Source organism: Lepidochelys olivacea (genome assembly GCF_965140295.1).
Source record: "Lepidochelys olivacea isolate rLepOli2 genome assembly, chromosome: 9".
Classification (NCBI taxonomy): Eukaryota; Metazoa; Chordata; order Testudines; family Cheloniidae; genus Lepidochelys; species Lepidochelys olivacea.
In genome coordinates, this window is record NC_140419.1 from 62,332,036 (window position 1) to 62,342,639 (window position 10,604).

Below are 10,604 nucleotides of genomic sequence, written 5' to 3' on the forward strand. Positions count from 1 at the left end.
TCATGATTGGGCCAACATTTTCTGGGCCTCAGTTTCCTCATCTGGGCAAGGGGCAAAAGAATACCCACCTTTGTAAGGGGCTTTGAAATCTTCAGATGCTAGGCCCTGTATAGGTGCCGAACATCCTGCAGAGCAGCCCAGCTCTTAGCCTGGAACAATTGAAATGCAGCTAACTCCACAGCCTGAGGCTATGTGCAGCATAATAGGGTTGGGCGTTTTCAGACAAGCTGGGAAGCTGATTGGCTGTGCGTCCCTGAGTGCTCTCAGAAACTGGGCCAGTGCATTCTATTCCCATGTCCCACAGACTCGCCGTATGTGCGCAAAATATTTTAATGTAACATGACAAGTAAATGGAAATCTTCCACCTGGAGAGAGTTACCGCCAGAAACACCCCTCCCTTTCTTCTCTTGCCAACAGCACGTCCCCTGGGACAGATGTGGGGTGCCTGAAAAACCTCATCTGCCCTGAATGGGGATTGTATTCCCCTGGGTTGCCTGGTGAGGGCTAGAGTGTAACCACTGTAGCTAGAGCTGTCCTATTGTGTATTGTCCTGCTACACGAAATTGCTCAGTAATAGAAAATCCTGCATCTTAAAGGGTCTGCTGGAATCTAGTGGCCCTGCATCGTCCAAGCGCCAAGAGTTTGTCCATCCCAGTTCCTGCGGGAAATAAAAGTAGCAAAGAGAGTGAATAACACTGCACGTGCTGCCCTTCCTCCCACTCTCTCTAGCTGTACAGGATGCAGCTCTTGCAATATGCTGGCAGGGAGTGAAGCGAGTGAGTGTGTCGTAAAAGGGGAGGAGAAGGGTTCGCTCAGCTTCCCAGCAATAAAAAGGTAAGCAGTGTGAGAGAGAGAGCAGGACAGGGAAGAAGAGAGGCTTGGAGCAGGGGAGGGCAGCCACAATACAGAGGCACTAGGAGGGCATACTGCACTGGCTACAGTGAAAGATTAAAAGGTAACTGATCTCCTAATCTCTCTGCCTTCCCTTTTGAGAGCATTGCTTCCCTAATGCTAAGTAGCTGCTGTAGTCAGAGAGGAAGGCGCTCGCTGGTTTCATTTCGAGGACAGCTTGCCAGTGGATGTTGATGTACAGCACCCCCAGGGGCTGGCGATTTGAAGGCGGCAGGTTGCCCTTTCCTCTGGCACGCCGGTTTTGTGTGCGCGTGGGTGGCTTTCCTCTTGTCTCTCTCACCTGGGAATGGATGGTCATTTTTTGGAGGGCAGACCAAGGCTGCTGTTTTAGGCTCGCTTGAGGGACCTGCTGGCAAGGAAGGATTGTCTGTCCCCGGAGGAATGAAAGCCACATAACGGGAGAAACACCAAAGAGCCCGAAGACATTGTCATTGCTTCTGCCCTTTGCCTCCTTTGCCAGCTTTGTCTGGGTCCTTGGCCACTGTCGCTTTGAAAGGGAGCAGCTGGAAAGGTGGGGATCAAGTTCTATATTGTCATTTGTAATGCATGACCGTCTCTCTATCCCAAGCTTAATTTGTAATGAAAGAGGTGCCAGGCTCAAGCAATTAGGTGCCGGGGCTCAAGCAATTTTTTTTACTTTCATAACTGATGCAGCAAGCCCAGAGGTGCCGGGGCTATGAACTGCCAAGCCCAGAGCTGCCAGGGTTCTGAACTGCCGAGCCCAGAGCTGTCCAGGCTATGAACTGCCAGGCCCAGAGGTGCCGGGGCTATGAACTGCCAAGCCCAGAGCTGCCAGGGTTCTGAACTACCGAACCCAGAGCTGTCCGGGCTATGAACTACCATTAAGCCCAAAGGTGCTGGGGCTCAGCCCTGGCGAGCCCAGGCACAAACAAAGCAATTTATCTATCTAGGTATCTGTCCCACAAATAGAGGGAGAGTATTGCTTTAGCACAGAATCGCTCCCCAATTAGCCTAATTGGTCATTTGTAAGCCGCCTGATCGCCTTAAAAATACTTATTAAATAATTGAAAGGCCTGGCAGCCAGCTGCTTTATAAAAAGACCCCGAGCTGGGACCGCACGTCCTCGCTAATCAGGGTCTTTCACACTCCACGGCACCGAAGTTACTTTGCATCAGTGTAAAGGGAAACGTTCCGCCAATGAGCAGAGCCTGGTTGTCAGAAGCAGCGTTGTCCCAACTTCTCCGGGGCATCACCTCCTCTGCTGCCCTTGTGGCAGGGGAGCGTGGGGCTCAGGACAGGGTCGCCTGGACGGGGCTGAGTTGCAGCCAGCCTCACCGGAGCAGGGATCTTAGCACCAGTCTTTGAAGTGGGTGGTTATTACTTGTTATGTCTGTATTGCTGCTGGCCGGCACCGGAGCAGCGGACCTGATCCTGCTCAGGAGAAGATTTTGCTGTTGAGTTGAGTGGGAGCAGGATAGGGCCCAGGGCAGAGTGTTTGGAAGTGTTCTCATGGGGGAAGGGAAAGATGCCATAGATTCCAGCAGTGCATGCGTTCCTATCCGGAGATGTGTGCATTGCACAAACTGGTAAAGGCATTAACTAATGCTCTCCTCCCTCCCTCCCTGGCAAAAAGAGGGACTGGAGTGACCTGGCCGGGGCTAGAAGCCTGCCGGTGGAGGAAGGCAGCTGTTAAAGGGAATTCTCACTTGTGGCTAAAGGAGCTTTTTTTTTTTTTTTTTACCTCTTCCCCTGTTTTCCAGACATCTGGATCCTGGAAATGGGGCTGCGATGCTCTGGATTTTGTACTTGGCTGGCAGCTTCTAATTGAAAAGCATTCTCTTAAGGTTTGCTCCTAAACCCCTTGAAGTCAGTGGGGGCCAAACCCTCATCTGGTGTAAATCAGTGCAGCGCCATTGAGTTCAGGGAGCTTGGGATCCAACTGTTACAGTGTGGTTGCAATCAGTGAAGTGACTATAAAAAGGGCCACACTCTGCTTCCTATCACAGCCGTATTAATGCGGAGGTGCTCCATTGCCTCCCTAGTGTACGGGATTTACACGGGGCTGAGAGCAGGATTCGGCCCCTAAAGTCTCTGTAACTTCCATAGCAAATGTGCTCACTTTACAGATCAGAAGCGTATTATTTTGGCATGCCGTTGCTGCAAGCTCCAGCTGTGCGGTAGGAATCCGGCTGTGCTCCTTCTGCCGGTGCTGCCATCGCCTGTAATAAAGAGTCTGTAATTGGCACTCTGCTGGCAGGGTTTGTTTTTGTTGCTGAATGAAATGCGAGGCGGACTCCTGCTTACTCTCTCGTAACTCCATCGGCTGTGCGGGGCTAAGAGGAGTAACTTGTGGTATTAGTAAAGTCAGCCGCTGTCACTCAAAGTCACAAAGGGCGCAGATCTGGAAAGTAAAAGGCGGCCAGTTGTTTTTACTTGGTCACCTTTCTCACCGTAGCTAGGTGTCATTGCAGAGGTCCCATTACCCATTGGAGAGCAGGCTAGGGGCTGTGGCTCTGGGCTCTGCACTCTGGAGGAGCCAAAGGAACTTTAAACAATTTTTTGGCATAATTTTGTTAGAAAACAATTAGAGGTGGAGCATGCTGCCAATCTCAGAGTTTGATTTGGATTCCCAAAGGGAGGGGGTCCAGAGAGCTAAGGGTTTGCTTTGGATCATTTCAGAGAGGGGGGATCCAACTGTCTATTGCGTTATGATCCTTTTGCAGCACTCTTGGGGACATTCAGACAGCAGAATTAGCCACTGGGGATTATACCCAACACAGGGTAATTCCATGGGTGCCATAAGGCCTGAGTGACAGCTTTATGTCACACCCCCTTGCAGCACACTGCTAGAGTGCTGCTGAGCTATGGCTATTCTTGACTGCCACAATGGCTCTTTCGGACTTATGAGCAGCCTGCCGTTGGTTAGAGCATCCCTGAGGCTGCTCTTAATTTACCCCAGGGCCTGGGCAGAGCCTAAGGCCAGTCCCAGAATATAGAGAGGCACAAAGGTTGTGCTCCCCACAAGCTCATGTAATGAGCATAGTTCAGCCAGAACTGATCATTAGATCTCTAAGGTATGTTGGTAAAGTTCAGTCTAGACTTAGATTTCAAACAATCCCCCCCCCCCCGGAACGTTCCAGGGTATTTGGATGCTGGGTTTTGGTGTCAGGACCTTTAAAAAAAGGCATCCAGTTTGATATGGAAACCCACTTAAACCTTTACAGCTTTAGCATGTTTTGGGCTTTAGAATGTGTTTAGATTACTAAGGCTAAATTCAGAGCTGGGGGGAGTTGGTGCTCCAGGAACTTCAGTGGAGTTGTGCCATCTTCTACCCAGTCTGAATTTGGTCATCATGTCTCCATCACACCCTCTTTGTGCCCAGAGCAGAATGAGGAGTCCAAAAGGACTGGCTATTTCTACGAGCCCAAGACACATCAGCAGCAGTTACACTGCCTGGGATAAATATCTGTGAGGAACACCACCAGCCCTCCTGCGTTAGGGCGCAAATCAACCATTCACTGCCTGGAGTTGTGTGGAACCCTACCCCATGGGTATAGTATTGCCCCCTTATGGGTGTTTTACTGCTTCCTCTGAAGCAGCTGGCATTTTCCACTGCCCGGTGCTGGGCCAGATGGGCCATAGATCAGATGCAGCGTGTGGCAACTCCTATTGTTCCTGTTATTTAAACAATACAGAATTTAATTGACTAATGTCAGCAAAAATGCTAAACTTCCCGCCCATGGAGTAAACTGCAATAACCCTCCAGGTAACAGCTGGAGGAACTAGATGGACTTAGAATATGTCCTGAAGGTCAACAGGTTGGGCCCCCTAACCTGTCAGACCATGGAAGGGAAGCCAAGTCTAGAGACCAGGATACCCTCAGTAATGATGTCCCACCTATCGTGCCACAGATGCTGTGATCCAGGGACTGTAGTAAATTGCCCCGCTGACCTCAGGGTCCCAGAGGCAAAGGGAAGAGAGGTGGAATCTCAGGCAGCCAGGACCTTAAGCATGTTCCTGATCCTGCAGTGCTTAATCATCTGAGGTACCCCATTGAAGTATCTCAGCTGGGTGAGGTCTGCAGGCCCAGCCCCATGCAGGCCTTGGTGTTGATAAGAGAACTGTGTTGCATTGCCTGGTGAGTTTAACATCACTGTGGACTGTTGCTTGCTTTTGCAGGTGGGAAGGAGGAGGTGGCTCACCATGGCCTTGGTGGACAATGCGAGCTGTGCCAAACCCAGCGATGAATTCCCTTTCCCAGAGATCATTGAGCTTAATGTGGGTGGGCAGGTCTACATCACACGCCACCTCACCCTGGTCAGTGTGCCTGGCTCGCTGCTTTGGGAAATGTTCACCCAGAAGAACATCCACTCCTTGGCCCGGGACAGCAAGGGCCGCTTCTTCGTGGACCGGGATGGTTTCCTCTTCCGCTACATCCTGGATTACATGAGGGACCAGCAGCTGGTGCTGCCTGACCACTTCCCGGAGAGGAACCGCCTGCAGCGGGAAGCCGAGTACTTCAAGCTACCAGAGCTGGTCAAGATGCTGTCTCCAAAGCTCAGCAAGCAGAACTCCATCGGGGATGACCCGTGCCAAAGTGACCCAGAGGAGCTGTCGCCCAATGCGGACATGGCCCGCAACCTTGCCTCTGCCAGCGCCGCCCTGACTAATGCCCCTGGGGGCTCCTTTGCCTCCAGCGGGGGCGGTGCTGGCCCAGACATCCGAAGGTCAGGCTTCATCACCATCGGCTACCGGGGCACCTACACTCTGGGCAGAGACAGTCAGACGGATGCCAAGTTCCGCAGGGTGGCGCGGATCATGGTGTGCGGCAAGACCTCGCTCGCCAAAGAAGTCTTTGGGGACACCTTGAACGAGAGCAGGGACCCTGACCGGCCCCCGGAGAGATACACCTCCAGGTACTACCTCAAATTCACCTTCCTGGAGCAAGCCTTTGACAAACTGGCCAATGCCGGCTTCCACATGGTGGCATGCAACTCCACGGGCACCTGCGCCTTTGCCCATGACCAGACAGACGACAAGATCTGGACCTCTTACACCGAATATGTTTTCTACCGTGAGTGACACTTACCAAAAAACAAACACCAAATGCCAACTCTCCCTCCCCACCTGCTGTGCTGGCTGTTTTCTGTAGAATTTAGACATCAGACCCTTGAACCTTGGTATTTTTCCTCCTTCCTTTACATTTGTTTTTCCAAGTTGAACCCTCTCTGACTTCCTCTTGTACTGGTTACTGAATAACACCAACCCCCTTCTCTCCAACTTCCAACAGTAGCTCCCAACCCTCCCTGGATCCTGGACTTGGCTGTTCTTGTACGGGGTGTGTGGGGGGAACAAATATCTTTGTGTTGGGGGCAAACTGCTCGGGGATTTTTGCTGCTGGATAAGCTCACCAGAGTTAACGAGTGAAGAGACACTGAGCAGAGCTGCAGCCAGGTTGTAATCAGAACCGATTCCCAGCCTCACAATGTGTATACCTAGGGAACGTGCTGTGTATGCTATACCTGATTTGCTGGGTGACTCGTGCAAGGGGAATACAAGTTCCATGTTATGGCTGGTAGAGGGAGCAAAGGGGAAAGAGATCCTGATACTGTAGATATATTGCCAATAGCCTATGTAAGCAGCTTAGCATTTAGACTGCCAGTGCTTGGAAAGGTTAGAGAGACAGAGACATGCCACACATGTTTACAGCTCTGGATTCAAAACATTTACGCTACCGTAACTGAGATGCTTCTTGATTCTTTGATATGGGCTAATAGAGAGAGACACACGCTCCTGTGTATATACCTGGGTAGGACAGGGGTGGGGGGAAGACCTTTCTGGTAGTTTCACACAACAGGGTGTATAATAGACCTTTAGGACAGTTTGATATCAGTGTCAAATTTACTTTCATCGTTCCGTCACTTAGAGTAGGAAGAAGGTAATCAGACTCCAGGAGGACCGGCTTTGATTGCTACAGGGAATGATATTCTGGTTTGCCCACAGCTACAACTATATATTTATAGATTAAAGAGAATCTTAGCTAAAAAGGAGGGGGAAAAAAATCTTTGCCACTTCATTAGCAACCTCTTGCTAGGTCTCTTTCTAATTGTGGCGCTCCACTCTCTGTTCACGGGCCTGAGGCTGGCTGGCTGCTGCTTTACCATGCCTGGGCCACATGTAATAAAGGAACAAAAAAGACCTGCTTTTGTGTTAATGGGCTGAGATGAAAGGCAAAAAAGCTGGTGCCCCTTTTTGACTGAAAGCACATGGAGCCGGAAATGATTCGTGTCTAGAGTGCAAGGATCTTAGAGTAAAAGAATCAGCCACGCAAAAGGCATTTGATGGGGGTAGGGGTCTGTTTTCTGGAGCATTTTTTTCTCTCCTTTGAATGCAGATATTGAAGATCTCCGCAATTAGAGAGTTCCCTTCCTACCTGGCCGCTTCCCTTGTGTTTTGCTCCAGCCCCATTCTCCTCCTCTTTGAACCTCCCTCTCTCTGCAACTGCACTTGTTAAATTATTACTAGGAATGAGTGTTACTGCTCATGAGAGAGATACCAATGGCTCTGGACTGAGGCATTCAGTCAATGGAAATTCTCCCATTGATTGCCAGCAAACAGGCTATGGATCCAACTTCATTGTGCAGGCAGGCACTGTGAAAGCTTCTGCCAGTGTGCTTTATGCCTGAAGCACCCCCTGTGATTGCAGTCCTCACACGGCTCTGGCAAAGCACCTCAGTCCTGAGGTTCAGTCCCTGCGATTCCAGACCTGGCTTTCCCCAGACAGCTCTACCACTGTCCCTCAATCCTGATCCACAGCCCCTGCTCCTTGCTAATCCAGTCCTGGGCTCCCACACAGCTCTGCCAAGACACCAGACCTGCAGTCCACCCTGCTATTCAGAGCCACTGCTGCTAGTTCAATGTGTGTGGTGTATGGGTGAGATAATCACACTACATGGATACTGGTGTGGGTGCAGATGTGGGTGGACTCCTAGTACTTTCTTAAGGGGGAGGGGGCTGTGAAATGTTCTAGAAAGAAGAAAAAAAAGCAAGAGTAGGGATTTGGGGTAAAAATAACAGCAAAATCTTCTCCATCCTGAAAACTCGTTGAAGAAGGGGAGCTATGAGAATTGTTTTTAAAATGGTGAGTGCTTCATGAGTCCAGAATTGTGCTGAGGCGAACACAGTTATCTACTTTTAAGCTCTGTTTTGTTTTTTTTTTAAATCTCAGAATCAAAAGGGTTTGTGTGTGGTGCAGGGAAGGGAGGGATGAGGCCAAGTGCAGGGGTGGAGGGCACAAGATCTAAATTAATAGAGATATGTCCATGTTTGTTTGCTTTTGTAATATTTAAACATTCTTCTAGAGCACTGGTGACTGGAGTTGATCAGAAAACAGAATTTTCATCCCGTGGGAAATACTAACATGTGTGGTGTTTGTTTTTGTCCCCCCACTGGTATGAAAAGTCAAAATCTCCAAATTTTTCATGGAAAGCATATTCCAAAATATTTCAGTCTGGAAGCATTGAAATGACCACATTAAAATGAAACGTTTTAACAAGGGTGAAACGATTGGATATGTGTCATATAAAATTAATATTACAACATACAAGACCAAGTGAGAATGTAAAAACAAAATAAAAGACTCCATTTGGAATCATTTTGCAACTTTTATGTCAAAAATTTCCTCAGAATTGACAAGTCCCCATGAAACATTTTGATTTCAAGAAAGCAGCATTTTCCAATGGAGAAACTGCTCCACTAAAAATATTTTATTTCAAACAGTGGAATCTTACTAGTGCAGAGAACCATAAGGTGGAACTGGCTAATCTAACCCTTCTGTAGACTTCCCACAGAATTTCATGGGGATGAAGAGTGAGACTTTCAACAGGAGATGGGCACGTTTGAAAACCCATAAGGTTGTTAAAAACGACTCTACAAGCCGATAGGATGTAACACAGAATGGGATCCTTTCTATAGGCTTTTTGAATGATACTACAGAAAGGAAGTAGCTCTATGTTAAATTCCAGAGCTGAACTCAGAAAATCCATTGCAACATTCTCATCCTTCATTAAATTCTTAGTGAGCAAATTCAGTGGGCCACGCTCAGCAAAGTGCAAAGACAAAATAGCAAAGTAAACGATGAAAGTAAGATGTGAAGATGCTTTCAGTATTCATCACCTAAGGAGAAAAGACACAGAGACAAAAGGTAATTTAAAAAAACAACACAGAATGAATGTTTTATTGACAGTTCCTCTTTAACAGGGTTTGTGCCTGCATTTCAGTGCAGTGTTTTAAATATTTAGTGGATGGCCTGGCAAACACTGCTGTTTCAGAGGAACCTGGAAAAACTCATCTAGACATGTTTGCTTACATTTTTCACGAGCTTTCTGCTCCCCTGCCCAATAAGGGAGATCTTTTGGAGCCAAAGCAAAATGAATTCTGGTCTCCTGATAGTTCCAGCAGCCAGGAAGTGAAATACCAGCCGAAGGACATAGCTTCATAGGAAGGCAGTATGTTAACAGAGCCTTGGAGACCTGGCTTCATAGAGTATACAGCCAGAAGGGACCATGTCTGCAATCATATAGACTGACTTGTTGCATAGCATAGGCCATGGGCCTTCTCTATATTAATTCCTGTTTGAACTAGAGCAGATATTTTAGAAAAACCTCCAATCTTGATTTTAAAACAGCCACCACTCAAGCGAGCTGGGAAACAGCAGGTCCACTTTGTGTAAAATTATGAAGTTTTGACATTTGTTTTCATGCTGATGCACACCAAAACTGAGACCTTTTGAAATGTTTTGCCAAAAACGAGAGAGAAAGAGAGCTCTACCCACCAATAGCGGTTAGGGTACTCATCTTAGATGTGAGAAGTTCAAGTTCTTGGATCTCCCATATCCCAGGTGAGAGCCCTAAGCACCAGGCTATTCTGGAGTGGATCTTTCTCTCTTGTTTTGACCTGTAATTCCATCCTGAACCTGAGATATCTTCCTGACTAAATATTTTTTGACACTGATATGTTTCTGTGAAAGACTTCAGTGTCAATGGAAAAAAGTTTTCTGACCAGCTCTGTTCTCCCTTGGTATGGTATCCCATTGGTTCATTACTCTTGCTGTTAAAAATCTGTGCCTTTATTGGTTCAAACTAGATTCTATTCCCAGCTCTGCCATTGTTTTGCTGGGTAGCCTTGGGAAAGCCACGTCACCACTCTGTGCCTCAGTTTCCCCATTGGTGTAAAATGGGGTCAATGATATTGACTTCCTTTATAAAGTATTTTGAGATCTACTGAGGAAAAGATCGAGGTAGTATTATTATCTCTTGTTATTTTGAACCCCATCTCCCTCAACGACTCCCTGAGCCGTTAACACAGCATGTAAAGAACTCAGATACAAATACCCATGCTCACCCCTTGTTAGTACTGTTGTCTCATTGGCTAATGGGAACATAATGAGCACAGGAAGCTTTAATAATTGCAAGGTGAGCCTTTCCCCATTAGAGCGTGACCTGTGCAAGGTGGAAAGCAGCCTGGTGATAAAGACTAATGCACACTTGATGCAGACAGACCCAGAATGATGCCTTCCTAGCCTACGAGTGGAGGGGAGAGTGTGGACATGGAGCTCAGATATTTTGCTGGGAAGGCTCCTGTCATGACAAGCAGGGGAGGTGTTTGCCACTTGAGGACTAAGGGCAGCTAGAGATCCAACTTCCACAGGAGGGGCCAGTCATTTTAATTGG

The 10,604-nt window shown here is 48.1% G+C and overlaps 1 pseudogene across 3 annotated transcripts; it reads left to right on the top strand.

Annotated features, from left to right (window-relative positions):
• The first annotated feature begins 701 nt into the window (after nucleotides 1-701).
• On the top strand, nucleotides 702-10,171 carry LOC311525911 (BTB/POZ domain-containing protein KCTD12 pseudogene; annotated as a pseudogene). Of its 3 annotated transcripts, none has more exons than XR_014714714.1 (2): nucleotides 702-834; nucleotides 5,053-10,171. The product of XR_014714714.1 is annotated as a BTB/POZ domain-containing protein KCTD12 pseudogene (transcript). The 3 variants fall into 3 exon arrangements; XR_014714715.1 differs by having other exon boundaries at nucleotides 824-955; XR_014714716.1 differs by lacking the exon at nucleotides 702-834 and adding an exon at nucleotides 964-1,423.
• The last annotated feature ends 433 nt before the right edge of the window (nucleotides 10,172-10,604 follow it).